General features: G+C 38.5%; 1 protein-coding gene across 19 annotated transcripts in view; it reads right to left on the reverse strand.

Moving 5' to 3' along the window:
- CELF1 (CUGBP Elav-like family member 1) overlaps positions 1-15,656 on the reverse strand; it is a 64,766-nt gene that overhangs the window by 40,903 nt on the left and 8,207 nt on the right. For 12 of the 19 annotated variants that reach the window (XM_064512721.1, XM_064512720.1, XM_064512717.1 and 9 more), the window contains exon 2: positions 6,478-6,518. The exons of 5 other annotated variants lie outside the window; for them this stretch is intronic. The gene's annotated coding sequence lies outside the window, so the exon portion shown is untranslated. Of the gene's footprint in view, positions 1-6,477; positions 6,519-7,476; positions 7,624-15,656 lie in introns of those variants that run through there. 2 more of the 19 variants (XM_064512714.1, XM_064512711.1) reach the window with 2 other exon arrangements.

The raw sequence follows: 15,656 nt of genomic DNA on the forward strand, positions 1-15,656 counted from the left end.
CCAAAAGGCCAAATCATCAATCTGCAGCAATTGATGCATGGTAATCTATTAACGTCTCTACTTGGGGAACAGACAGCAAGCCTTAATGCAGGCTTACTAGAATGACTAACTTTGTGAAGTATCTCACCAAAAGGGATAAACGTGATGATTACTACTTGTCTATGACTTGACAATTAATAATTGATACAAGGAAGATGCACTGACATATGAATCCCAGAAAAACTGCTTTTAAAGGAGAAGCTTATAAGCGTCCTCCTATCCCTGCTGATTTTTGTCTAAGAAAAAATGTAGACATTAAAACTGCAGAAGATTAGTCCTTTTAATCCTCATCTGTAAAGCTTTTTTTTTTTTCTTGTAAATAGACATAAAATTTGTTATTTAAGCTCTACTGGAAGATGAGCAACAGACAAATTCAGATGAAAAAAAAAGCTATCTGTCATCTCCCTCCCTCCTCCTTTTAAACCACCTGCCAAAATTCTACCAGACGTAGCTTGGGAGGTACTCTGAGTTTTTATTATTATACTGCTCAAATATAAAGATGCTTGTATCTTGCAAGAGACAAACTATGGAAAGGAAACTATACAGAGGAGATCACTTTGGGAAAAGAACGTGAAGCTTAAGTTCCTAGGAGACATGTGAATGATCTGTAGGCACTTTGGCACTCTAGACAGAAAAATTATTTAAGAAGTAGAAAATGTGGCTTGGTCACAACAATAGTAGGAGGAAACAAAGGCAGCAATGTGACACAGAACAGGAGACAAGGCAGGAAATGAGAGGAAAGAAAATAAAGATAAGGGCATAGTGTAGAAAGTGAGAGCATGCATCTCTGTCCCGTGAAAAGAGGGAGAACTACTAAAAGGAGACAGGATGCAACATTTATGGCAATGAGAAGCATTTTCTATCTTTTTTTAACCGAATTCAGCCTGTGATACACAGTGTGGATGGTAAACAACACTTGGACACCAGTTCTTAATCTTCAGCGGGAGAGAATCAAAATAGTAATGCTTGCAAACTATCAGGCCCCAAAAGCAGAGGCAAGGTTTCGTTTACGCCACCTTTGTTCCCTTTCCTCTCCCCAAATGCTACATCTGAGCTTATAAAAATCTTTTTAAAGATTTGACGAAATCACTACTAATTGTCAATAACTCACCCTTAGGTATTTGGAAAGTGACTTTTTGTCTAAGAAACAACCCAGTAGGCAATTCTCTGGAACTGTATAATTTAGACCTCCTTCAACTATTTTACTGTAGAAATACCAACACAAGACCTAGAAATCTAGCTTCAAATAGGCCTGTATTTTTCTATTTTTTCCTATATTATAAGAATCTGCGGGTCTGTACTTAGTCAAAAAGATGCACTGTAAAACAAACATTTAGTCATCAAGTGCCACAAAAACACAGTTAAAAGCTATTCCTCTACTCGGGAGCTCCAAATCAAGCAGGTGCTGAAGACTTCTGAACAGCTTCTGTTTCTTGTCAAACCGAACACACCACAAGCCAATTGCACTTACACAGAGAATTGCCATGTAGTTGCATATTTGACCAAGGGAGACTAAAGAATGAGCTATACAATTCAAACATAATTGCACATATAAAGCATGCTGTATTACCCCGCATGAGAACTACAGTGAATCAAAATGCCTTTGATCAAGTTTTGTAAAAGTAGCATACCTTGTGCCTGTGCATAAATTTTAAAATAAGAACTGGTCATAGAGTTGATTTTTTTACCTAAGAAATGTAACATGTAAACCTACCTCAAAGGAACAAACTTCATACTATTAAATAATTTAAAAATGTCTTCTTTCTGATATTTCTTAGAATAGCAGTCAGACATCTTAAAAAAGTCTTTTAAAAGTATGTTAGAAGGGTTTTTTTTTTTTTTCTCTCTCCTGGGGTTTGAAGAGACCTTTGGGACTAAACTGAAAGCAACAAGTTTCAAGTTTCATCGTCCTTTGCAGCCATCAGAAGAGCCATATAAGCTGTTTTGAGGAGACCTTCAGTCTCAAATTATTTCTACTAACAGTACCAGATACAAAACTGAACCAGTTTACATTATACTATGATAAAAATTCAGTCACCATTTCACCACTTCTTACTTATTTCATTTTATCCAAATGAAAATTTTGCTTTGCATGGTCCTCAAGAGAATTCACATGCAGCACCAGACAGCTGCAGGTTTCAACGTCAGGGCAGACCTAAACCCATCCCATCACTCACCAACCGGGGGGAAAAAAAAAAAATTCCAAAACAGTTCCTCCCTCCCTCCAAACAAAAAATCTATAACAAAAGAAATCTACATCTACTTTGCTAAACTATAAATGGCTTTAAAGTATTCTGAGGAAGAACCAACATCTCTTAAGGAAGATCGGAAGTTCCTTCTGACTAAACAAATCTAAAATCTTTAAATATCCATTTCCGTCTCTATACCAAAAACTTTATTTTTGAAGTGGCTCAGATCTGCACAAATTTTATTTGAAGATAGATATGTGTCAGGTAAGACTAGATAAGCATTTCTATTCTTCGTCATACAACAGGCCTACAGATCTGTCCCAACGGAGTTTTCAGGGAAACAGCAGCATTACCCTAAAGGAGAGGGAGGGAAGTCAAAACAACATGAACATTACAGCACTCTTTATTCTTTGGGCATTTAAACAGTATAAAGGCATTTTTGTCCGCCAGCAGAACACTGTCAACAGGGTGAGCATGGATCTGATGAGTGTAAATACAGAAGGCAGGAATTCCTCAGTCCTAAAATTGTCAGTGCTCATAAGGCACTATAAGACAATAATATCTGACAGAAGAATAACTGTTTAATTTGCTTTAGGAAAGTGTGGCAAGCAAGTTGTGAGGACTTTCTGAATTCAAGGAGCAATCCTGAGTCTCAGAGTAAACTCTCCATTTCAAAAAAATTGTCTAGTTAGAGACAGCAGCCACCAAGAAAATAGGGAATGGAAACAATTGCTATTTCAAAGGCCAGTTGATTTTCTGTCTCAAAGGAAAGCTAACTCCTCCTCAGTTTTACCTCTCTGTACCACTCTGAAAGCAGAATTCCACCATACTTTAACTCTGATACATCTCTGTTGAGTTCATTTAAAGTCTTATCATCATAAGTGGCATTTCATACCAGGATACATACAAAAAAAATTTGCAACACAACATCACCAGATGTTCAAGAAAAGACTTGATCCTCTTTCATTTGGACACCTTTCTGCATTCACATTAAGACAGATGTGGCTTAATGAAAAGACAGATTATGTTTCTCTTAATAGGAGAAATTATGAATATTGCACCAAATGGAACTATTCCATTTTGTGACTTATTTTCAGCAATCAAACTTGATTATTTTGTTAAATAATCCAAATCAATTGATTCTGGACCCATTTTCTGTAATTAGCAGACTTCTGTGAGTTTAAAAAAGTAGCAAGTCCAGTGAGAGATTAGTCTGTCTCAACAGATACAACCTTTTGAGGTTCTCTCTTTCCTAACTTCTGTACAGAGGCAGCAAAAGAACAGGAAAGGTGAAGTGCAGAGCACCAGCCAGTTACAAAAGTAGTCATGTGTTATGCCACATCCATGATACCTGGAGACCCAAAGCCCTCAAAGAGAGATCAACCTAGTGCTTCCAAATACAAAGAGATCAATCACCAGTTCATTAAAATCACTTGAAAATGAAGACATCCCTGGGATGAGATTTCTTTTTTTTTTTAATCCAACTTTAGCTTTCTAGCCTGATGAGTAGCACACAGAGACACAGGAAATCCTGCCATTTAAAGACAAAAGTTGATTTTCTTTCTGATATAGGCATGATTAAATCCTTCTCAATGTATTTATGAAAGCCTTAGCAAACATGATCTGGTCATAGTAGAAAACAAATGCCTCCTCATCGCAGTATCAAAATTCAGCTCTCACTAGTTGTTTTCCAGTTTAAGGACAAAGGGGTCCCTTTCCTTCTGGTACTGCTTCCTTAACTATTCCATCCCTACACTCTGGTTTGAAAAGCTAGTCCCTCCTTTCTCAAAGGAGGGGGGAATACATTTAATTTCAAATATGAATCCATGCATACTCAAAGAAAAATCAATGCATGTTTACAGTCTCTTTTTTTTTCCCCTGCACTGAGTTGGTCTACTGAACTCTATAAAACCAGAAAAAATACATTTTTTTAAACCTAAATCTCTTTAATCCTGCTTTGTTTGGGAGTGCTAATAGAAAGCACAACCCCTCCTCCCCAGGCAGTAGTACTTTTCACCTTGTGAAGACTACGCTTACTGCTTCTCCTCCCACAGCGAACACACTGAACCCTAGCCAAGGTTTCAAAAACTTATTTCCAGAAGATCTTACTGAACTGGATCTACATGGGACACTTGGACCTGTATTTCCTCTGAAGTCTTTGCCTAAGATATAAGCAGAGACACACAGATAATCATTTTACAGCTGGTGGTAGGGAATGGAACTAATCTCAGAGGCTCCTTGCTATAGGTCTTGTTACCAGTGTCCCATACTCTGCACCTTCAGAGTGGCCAGACTGGCCACCAGGACTGGCCTCTAGTATAAGCTATCAAATTATACATAATTTTCCACTGACCATACTACTTCTTTTGTACTATTTACATCATCAAGATGTTTGCCTCATGTCTTTTTTTCCCCACCACAGTTCTTCCTGGTTCTTTTTCTGTCTTGGATAAGACAAGTAAGTCAACATACTAAAGTAAGTGGAAGCTACACTATTCACAGAGACAGCCAAGCTTACAAGCAGGTTCCCTGCTAAGGGAGTGAAGCAGAAGGAACAGATCCTTTCTCTTCCTTCTGGCTTTCTGCTGGCACTGCCCGACATATCCACAAGCATAGCAATCTATGCCAATGCCTCCCCTTTACAGGTAAACCTAAATAGACAGTCTTCCCAAAAGGCAAACATCGCGCTGAGACAACCTGGAATTACAAGTACTACAGGAAAAAAAACCACCAAAAAATACAGAACTAAGAAAAGTTCTGTAGCAGATGACTTGGCTGAGCTACTAGCTATGGCAAGGCCAAAATGAAGCATAAGAGAGCTCCCAGCATTACCATTAATTCACGAGTATGATTAAGCGATGAGAAGACTGACTAATGAACAGATCTCTAAGCTCAATGAAGAAAATTCAGAGTGAGGGAATGAACAAGGTGGCAGTCTTGTACAAAAGGATAACTGAATGTCTTTCAAGTATTCAGAGGAATTTGTAAAACCATATCACTGCTTTATTTCTCAGATCTCTTGAGAAGGAACAGTTACTTTACCCTGAACCTCTATATCCCATTTCAAGCTGAGGTAAATGTATTAACAAACATCACCTTTGGCAGAATGCCATTTCAAATCTTTCCAAGCTCTTATTGACGGAGTATACTTTTCTTTTCAAAATTGTGGTATGGAAAAAAACCAAAACCCCTACCTTTCCTGTAATTGATAAAAGTGTACATTCCTCATCTCTAAAGGGCCCTGGTAAAACTACTGAAAGCATTCTGCAAGGGCTGGGAGGCAATATGACCACTATACTGATTCCTTGTCAATGAGTTTCCCTCTTTTGTCTACAGACTACAGCATGCCTGAAACATTTCTGCCATAGCAGAGTTATTCATCAGAAGAGCAACAAACACTGCTATTTGAGCATGAGAGCGTTACTTAACATAGCAGTTCACAGGCTAATAGTTCTCAGAATGAAACTGAAACTCTTAAGGCGCACAGTTATACGAAACAGTCTGATCTCTTCCTCTGGTGCTCCTCTGACGCAGTAAATCAATCCAAATTGCTAAACCGGAGGAATAATAAGTTGATCACAAAAGAGCTCTTTACTGGGTTAGCAAGCTGACTTTATTTACCATGCAGCCAGACCACCATGAGAGCCACACACAACCAAAGAAGCAGCACTACTCAGCTGGGAGCTGAGTAAAGGCAAGAGGGGAACAGCAAGCCATTAGGTTGGCTCAGCCATGTAGTGAAACTGCACCCTTAATTGACTTCAGGCATTAACAAAACTGCACCAGAAGATACTCACATTTGGCTCCAAGTATTTTCACCCTAGCCCATGCTTCCATTATGCTGCACATAATCTGATCTGTCTCAGCATGTAGCAAGTTGTTTCACTAATACTCACCTTTCAGGTTTCATGTACTATAGAGTACTTGAGATTTGTTCTGTTCAAGATATTACTGTGAAGGCAAACATTTCTGTTTTGTAGTTAGTTATTTTTCTAAAATTATTACATCCTGAATGGAGCTAAGAAAGTCTGTTTACTTGGTACTCACAATCCCAAGTTGTTAACACTCCCAACCCTCTCTAGCAGCACAAAGGCAGAAAACTGCTAAGAGCTTAGGGTTCAGGGAGCACTGCTCACTGCAGTGGAAAATGATTGCTTTCATCACTGAAACTGCAAACAACTTTTCTCTAGACTTTTGAAAGGAGGCTTCAATAAGCAATTGAAAGACATGAACTGTAATTGGTTCATACCTGCAGCTATGCACCTCCCTCTAGCAGTTCCAGTCTTCACTCTAAAAGACAAGGGAAAACAGACACTGAGGACTTCAGAGTTAAAATCAGACAACAGGAATCATGACAACATGAACTTCACGCAAAAGGCAAAGAACTGTCAAAGTAAAGCATACTTCTAGTAACAGAAATCATTATGAGGTGGTAACCACCCTCAGTAGACTCAAAAATGAAGTTATATATTTCAAAAATAAGGAGAACAAATGGAAGACGCAAAAGAAAGGACTGAAAAGAAGAAGTCTTGTAGCTTCCTAATAATATTGAGTGGACTTATGCCACCAGTTTGGCTTTCTGTGCCCTACGAAAGAAGGGAAGTTACCGTCAGCACTACCCACGATCCTGAACTCCCTATCATATTATTTTCACAGCAGCAAAGGATGACAATGAACCTGAGGATGGTGAGTCTAAGGTAGGATAGTATAAATGGAAATGTATGAAAAAGTTCCAAACTAGGAAACACAAATGATTAACAACACAAGGAGAAGTGTTATTTCAACGTCTTCAGCAAATCACCAGTCAGGAGCTATATAGACTCTCTGCACTAGCAAGAGCTGCTTTCATCTCACAAAAAGCAAACACTATTCAGTGATACAAGGTTGTTATTTTGCAGGAACTCAGTAGCTGACCCACAACACAAGCTGGCTTCCTATTTAAATACAAACTTTGAGGGTTTTTTTTTGGAAAGGCTTTCTTCTCTGCACACAATTTTGCAGAACTACACTTACAGCAGTATTATACAGAAAATCCTAATCCATTTACCTACTTATAGCTAACCAAACAAAACTGTATTCATCTGCAACAAGAATAGTTTTGCACGGCTGCTGGAGTTCTCACATTTGCCCTGCTCTGCAGGGCTCTTCATAACCCTTGTTCTATATTCCCTGAGAAGTGGGGCTAAGAGATCCCTCTCCTCTCCTAACTTGCCTGCTAGTATACTACATATTTATCACATGTACTCACGATCTTTTTTCCAAAGGAAGATCTCTTGAGGTTTATCATCACTATTTTGTAGTCATTTTCAGTTGTGATTTGTTCCCAATTTGTTCAGTTCTTCTAATAAAGTATTATATCCTCTAAGTGAGCACGGTAGCCTAAACAAAACTAAAATAACTGAATTTTCTTATAATACCAGTTAGGAAAAGAAAAAGAAAAATTCACCCAAGAAACATAACAATTAGTTATCTGAAATGAGTATTTTAAAAATTGTGAATTAATTTATCTTTTCTAGAATATTACTGAAAACTGATTATTGGTCAGAAAACACTTTATATACTTTTTTGTTTTGTTTTAAAGTAGCACTCTTGGTTATGAAGATCCTACTAGTGATTCAGGCAAATATTTTACCTGAGGACACCTTCTTCCACCTCACCCACATTCCTTTGCTTTTGTGAAGTTTAATTAAAGAGTATTTGTTTATGGTGAAAAAGTGGTCTCAAAAGCCTGCCAACAGCTCTGGCTTCAAAACATCAAGCAATACAAATGTTTACTTTTTTCTTCCCTTTAAACCCAAACTTTGTCAGATATTTATAAACCTTGTGGAGCTGCTACAAATGCTGAGGTGTATTTTTGTGATATTCAGCATTCAGTAAAACCTGAAATATGCAACACATTGATCTTACAAATGCTTAAAAATATATTGGTAAACAACTTTTTCAGGTTTCAAAAAGTCTTCCCTTAGCACATGTAACTATATAACACTCTGGAGAATTAATCTAAAAACTTCAAAGATGACTAAAGTACAGCTAACATAGGCAGAAAAAAACATAATTCTTGGATACCACTGAAAAAAATATACACCTCACTGAATCAAAGGCGAAATCTAACTCAATAAAAACTCTAAAAAAGCAAGCAGCAAATCAGACAACCACCTGTAGAGAGCCTGGGAGAATGCCGTTAAATCATAAATGTTTCTCAAAACAATATTGTTTGGTTTATTTAATTGCACCCTGAACATAAATACACTGAACACTTTATGCAAGTTTATACATCAGACAGACTTGGCCCAAAGGCCGAACAATCTGACAACTCTATTTCATCTCGAAAGAAATCAAGACTTAGATACCTCAGATCAAGGAATACATGGCTGGTATGCTGCTAGCAATGTGTGTAGCATAGCAATTTCGGTAGTAACGGATGTGGCAAAAGGTCTTGTGCAAACTGCATATTTACCCCAGCATTAGAGGCTGATGGTGAGCTGTTTTCATACCTGCATGGGTGTACGTTCCTCCTGGGGACAGCAAAACAATTAAAAGGTGCAGACTGCGACAACTCATCACAGCTTCTGCAAAGAAAGTTTTGCCTGTAGTTGCCTTCCCTGACTGAAACGCTGCATCCGAGTAGAGACGCCACTTCCAACCTCTTTTACGCAAAGTTGGGAGGAATTCTGGCACCACCTCACAATCCCATGCAGAAAAATGAAGGCTCATCACTTAGCCCTACCAGATTTAAAGGTGACAAAATACACTGCCCTGATGAACGAACAACTGTAACTGCCCACATGCAATACAATATAAAGGAGACTGTGGCTATTACTGAAAACAAGTGGCTCTGGCCAGTAAATACCAGACAACAGAGATGAGCCAAAGAAATTCAGTGATACTATTGCCCTCTTAGTGGCAAAATTTCAGTCCCACCAATACCCTGGAGCATCTGTAAGAAATTACTGGATTGTTTAATGGATTCTGATCAGTGAAATTGCTATGGCAGCCAGCGCTTGTCTAGACAAGTTAGTTCTGATTTCTGATTACACTTTCCAGGAATTAACATTTGTGGGATGTCAGGATTACCTGTTTATAATTAAACAGGGTGACAGCAGACCCCAAACCTCCAGTTCAGATACATATCCTGGAGTCAACGGTCTCTCAGATGAATCAGCACAAGGCTGGATTCACTGCAGATTTACACGCTTACAAGTACCAATTCAATATGGCCAATGCTAAAAACTTGGAAACATAAAAATAGCCATTTCTCTGGAGCAAGTAAAAGAGGGGGATAACGATGAGTCAGAGAGCGAAGGAGCAAGTGCATTGCATAAGCTAGGCCGTGAACAGGGAGGCCTACACAAAACAGGTGAAGTCTCAGTTACTGCACACCTTAGGCCACAACCCACAAAGTGCACCACTTTCTAGTAAATGTTACTTATGACACAACAAGGCAACAGAGGTGGCAATGAGAAACCAGATAGGAAACAGAGGCTCCCATAATCCAAAAACTCACATGTGGCTATACTTTCTTATCTGAGAATTTCCCATCTTCCCCTGCAATCTTTATACTGCCCAAACCTCTCAGCATCAGAAGCACCTTGCTCAGTGCAAGGCCAGTGCTCCTAGTCTCTGTACCTGCTCACTTCATTTCTGAAGACAGAGCTGTCAAACACAGTTTTCTTCAGTGTTCCAGGCACAAATACCAACATGCATACAGCTTAACAGGCAGTCTGTATAGCTAGTAAATGAACCAGCTGAATTACTCACAAGACACTCTCGTACAATAGGAAAAATGGAATGAAGAATAAAAAAGTGGACATTTGGGGACTACTGTAGATTAAAAGAGGACTGAAAACATTTTAACCCTCAAGCTTCAGGTAACCAGAATATCATAAAATTCTCAAGATTTGGGATATAGCCCATATCTGAAATGTCTGCTACATGCCCAGTCAACAGTCATAGCTTAAGCAGTTCAAAGATTAAACATTAGCCTTACAATCCATAAAGAAAGTGTAAAGAGACACCTTTTGGGAATGCAAAACAGTCCTATGGTCTACTGTTAAGAATATGAGATTGGGGCTTAGAAGACACGAGACCTATTACTAACTGTGGGACTGAATAACACCAGACAAATCACTTTATGACCCTAAGTATTTTCATGTGCACGGTGCTATCATCATCTGTTTCCTTTGTAAAAAATATTTTAAGAACTAGTGATAGAAAGTATTTAATAGGAGCCAGAGATTATCACCACATTGTCACAGCTGCATCTCAGCTCCAAATGCAGTAGATAACTTCATAAAGAAAAAAAAAAAAAAATAAAAGATTTCCACAAAATATTTGTCTGTTAATAAAAGCAAAGCACCTAACCAACAAAAGAGTTAAGGCTGCTATATCCTTCCAGTTTATTGCATTAAGAGACTCTCAAAACATCTGAAGAGTTGCAAATAGAGAATGTACACACCAGTGCAACATTATATTTACTCTTTGAATGAGGATCCAATACACTCAGAACTCACACATTCATGCTTTTGTCTTTATGGATTCTGTACACCCAAGAGGAACACATATTAACTCTAGCGCAGAGTTCAATGGCTTCTTTCAGGTAAACTTAAATCGAGCAGTACTGAACACAGGCAGTGTTCTAAGTTTAAATGCTAAGGCTACTTCCCAAAGCAACAATACTAGCTAAATTTTTTTTACAGCCTCATCCATCTCAGCTGAAAGATTCAAACACACTTCCACTTACCTATTGTTAAACCCAATGACAAAAATCTCCATGGCAAGATCATCCCTGTGCAGTTTAAATGCACAACTCTGCATTATAATAATATAAATGCATAACTCTTCATTGAAATAAGTCTTTTATAACGATCTCCTAAGGTACTTACACACCTCTTCCTTTTGACTGCTCAGAGTAGAATAGGTTCAAACTCAAAGAGAGAAGAAAGAGGTATGCCAGATCTCACCACATCACGATCCTCAAACTACGGCCATAGTCACTCTATACTGATATATACAATATAGTAAAAGAGGATGCAGTGCATATGACCATTTCCAGCATCAACTGCCAGCTTCAGAGGAAAAATAATTAAGTGTCCTAATTTTGAGAGATCAGAATCTAACTGAATAAAAAACTGAGTAGGTATGAAATTCTCACAATTCTATATAATCTTATATAGTAATTCACTCACAAAATAATGAAATATAAATGTTTATATTTTATTTCAAAGAACAACAACTAAAAATACTGATTTATCGTAAGTCTGTATATGCCTCTTTCTTGGCTTATGTTAGACAAATACTTGCCATGAACTCTACCTTGTAGAACCTGTCATTGCCACGCTTGCAAATCAGACAGTAAAAATATGCTTTTTTTTTTGGTAATATGCACAATGTTCAAGCCTTTGCAGAAGTAAATGGATACAACTCTTAAAATACACTCATTGACATCCCCTATTTTAAAGAATGAACGTTGATTCAAACCACTTCCAAGAGCAAATAATTTTCATTAACACTTCAAGAGATGTAAATATTATGTGTGCAGAGCTGCAGCTTTCAAAATATTTAGTAGTATTTCTTTTTCTTTAAAGGCAAACACTATGGTATTACTGTGGAAACATTAACTTAGGAATGTCCCAACTTATGTTCAAAAATCTAAATGAAATAAAATCTAGCCATTTTCACTGAAAAGGAGTTCTTCCTAAGCCTGCACTCAAGCCCCTTGAAGATTTCCCATCATTTCTGACCATTTTTATAAAGTTTGGTCTCTTTTCTGCAGTATATATCCTCTCTTCAATATTTTTCTATAGTGTCTGATGTATAATACCTACTGTAAAAAAACCTATAAAACACATTTCCTGCATTAATTCACAACCTAAGACAGACTGAAAACACATTAATGCATAAAAACATTTAGCAACTTGAAGCATTATTTTTGCCTGAAGACCATTTACACATTTAATACCACTCCTCAGATGAGCTTGCTTTCTTATAAGAAGCGTAACTTTCATTCCTAGTCACAAACATCTCAAAGTCATCTAAGGAAGACTGGAAGAGAATGTGTTTCCTACTGATTTCAGCTGCCTTCTACTCCACAAACCACCCTCATGGCCCTTATTGGGACCCCAAAACACTCCCTCCAGGCTGCTCATCTTCAGTAATTAATGGTCACTGATAGCTCTGCCAGGGCAGCTTCACTGCTCTCTTCCCCAAAGCCCCAGCAGCCCTCCGTGCTGTGCAAGGCTCGATCCCTCAGACCTTTGGGGGTGGGGAGGAAGGTGGTGCAGGCAGGCAGCGAGTCACTCCACTGACTGTAGTACTTGGCACTGTTAGATTCAGCTGCACATGGGTACAAGAGTGTCCATGCACTTTGCCAAGAACTGGAGAGATTCAGCATTCGCTTGTAGTTTCATGCATGTATTTTCAGACATTCCTCATTTGTTCACGTTTCCATCCATTCTTTCCATTCACTTTTCCTGGATGGCACAGTCTGACATCAGCTGGCTTCCAACGTCAGCAGAAAACTCCAGAAACTTTATGACAAAACAAGTAGTATAAATACAGTTTTTGGCTGCATGTCCTAATGAGGAATCAAAACAGACAAAATCCTCTTACACATCTTACTGAATTTCTGGGGTTTCTTTACTTCACATACCTGAATTAAGAAAACGGAATCAAAACCTCACATATAGCAATCTGTGCGGCACACTATCTTCCCTCTGTCCTCACATCAGCAGAGTTCACCAATTTCTCCCCTAAAAGAACAGCGGGCTTCTCCGTACAGCTGCATCATGTACTACTGAATTCATAATGCAATGTGTTATGACAGTATCTAGTATCTCTCTGCGTAGGACCAAATTCAATGTGCCACAGCAGGTGACACACCAGCTGCAAACAATTCTTATTTCACTTTTGGGGGCTTTATTTCTAGAGAAGATTGCATGTAAGCTTTCCAAAAAGATAAGATGGAAATGGGGAGAAAGGGACACAAATAAAACAAGACACTCTTATTGCAGATTCGGTTTAAGCCAACACTCTTGCCAAGAATACAGCCCAACTCTTCCCTCTCTGGCTATCCATTCCCACCTCTGCATGAAGAGTTTGGGGAGCGAAATGACCCAGGCTTGATCCAGCTTACAAACAACAACAGGAACAAATTTTAACCCAGGCATGGTCCCTGATTCAGTTCAGTCTGCAACCACACCAATGCTCTTGGCAGCACAAAGGAGAGTGGGAATGCACAAGAGCTGGAACAAGCCTCTTTCACAGCAATATTGGCACATGCTCATTCAAATTACTCACAGAACTACATTATATCTAGTGCTGATTAATTATTTCCCTACTGATTAAGTCTTCATAGTTTCAAAGGCCTCAAGTGCTAAGGCTTCCACTATTTCCATTAAGAAAAACATGCTTTTGTAAGACATGTGTACACGTTCTTTCACATAATCACCTTTATACTGTCCCTTTGTAGTTTCATTCTACTACTGACAATTAAGCCTCTTAAATAACTCTTTATCAGTAGACTGCATCTAATATTTAAAGACACTTCAATTCCTATCCTTGGTTAATATATAAGATTTAGCTTTTTAAATCAAAAGTAAAACCTTTTCAATGCACACTTTTCACTTTTTTTCCACCTGGAGAATATTACCTGTAACTGTAGTTGAACAGCATTTGTAGGTGTAACTAACTTCATACAAACCCTGGACTTAATTCCAAATACCTGTACTCTTCCCACACGCACACCCTTAGCCTGACATTACTACTCAACTGCATGATCATGACAGTGAAGGGAAAAGAACCCCAACCTTTTTAGTAAAGTATACAAGTACTAAAGGTAAGAAGAAAGTAAAAAGTTACCCCTCCTGTGGAATTTCAGAACCTGCATTTCAAAGAATATCAGATAAGAGTTAATATCTCATTTGTCTCCAGCCTTGCTTAAATCGTCTCTACAAACAGGGCAACAATGCAGTCAATCCGGAATGGATTAACGGGCATTCCCCCCTAAACTCAAAGTACATTCACTGAATAGGATTTTCTGTCTATAAATATCTAAAGCATTATATTATGCCACATAAATCACTCAAACTGGAAATAGGCTGAGTACTAAGTCACTCTTTCTGCACTACTGGGCAATAGGTACAGGACGGATTTACTACACAGATAACTGAAAGTATCTGCCTTCCAAGAAACATAATTGACAGCTTGGCTGTGAACAATGTCACTCTCTTGCATACTGTCTGTAAGAAGATTTTTACAAAATGGCAGATTTAAATCCCCTGTTGTCATTCTGTGGCCTGACTCTATCTTGCTCACCTGCTCAGTGCACTTGGTGAACATAAACTTCTTCAATGCTCTACCCGTTTACAGTGACATTTTTCATAGAATGCACAAACAACATTTTAAAAACACAACGGTGAATACACTTTCAAGAGGCCTTTGAAACTGCCTAATCATGCTCTTGCTATGAGACTACAAGCAAAAACTAGGCATGCTTCTAGAAAACACGTCAAAGCACAGGAACTGAGTAACCGTGACCATCAGCATTAAACAATGCCAAAATTTGCTTTTAATTAGTGACTGCGACTTAGGAACAGTTCAGATTTTGTTTTTGTCACTTTCTTCTGGCCAGTATAGACAGAAGGATGCAAATCAAGCAGACAGGGAAGGGAAAAATAGGAAGAGAGAAAGGCTGAGATCTTGAGGAGTACGTGGGAATTGTGAAAGATATTAGGACACTTAAGAAAGAGTGCAATATCCCAGAAGCTGCAGATTTGCAATGAATTTCACAGGTTTCCCCGTGATGAAGACAGAACAACTATGTTAGTGTGTCCCTGTTACACAAAGAAAGATCAGAAACCAGACACACGACAAAGTCACTTGAGTGTAAGCAGTCCAAGAGTGAACTGACCCTCTGTCACACATCAATCACTGTTCCCTGCCTGTAGACAAAGTATGATCCAGATATTTTTGGGAGGCTGAGATCCTCCCCTCATTTACCTCCAAAATATACTTCTTTCAAATTTGATATGCACATATCTTTTTCAGGAGGAAACAGGCTAGACACACTGCAGTGGTAGAAAAGGAAAATAATTCAGACTGTTTCCGAAACACGCTCCTCAAGGAAGATTTCAGCAAGTATGATGCCTTCTATTTCACAAGTAAAAATGTTTTCCTAGCTCAAATTCCAGAAACAAAAGGCTTGATTATTTGCATACTCAGAAGCTCAAGAGACAGCAGGATTTGTAAATGGGCAGCATCCCCTAAAAGACAGAAAAAGCACCCTGTTATCCATTTCCCTCTCTCTCCCCCTCAGAAAACTTCCCCAGTGTTAAGCATGGATCCAGCTGCTGCCACTATTTTGAGCACCTTTCCACTACTCAAAGAATGTCTTATCAACACAGTTTACTACAGCGTCAGCAGCTAACCGAC

The sequence above is a fragment of the Dromaius novaehollandiae genome, chromosome 5 (genome assembly GCF_036370855.1).
Source record: "Dromaius novaehollandiae isolate bDroNov1 chromosome 5, bDroNov1.hap1, whole genome shotgun sequence".
NCBI lineage: Eukaryota > Metazoa > Chordata > Aves > Casuariiformes > Dromaiidae > Dromaius > Dromaius novaehollandiae.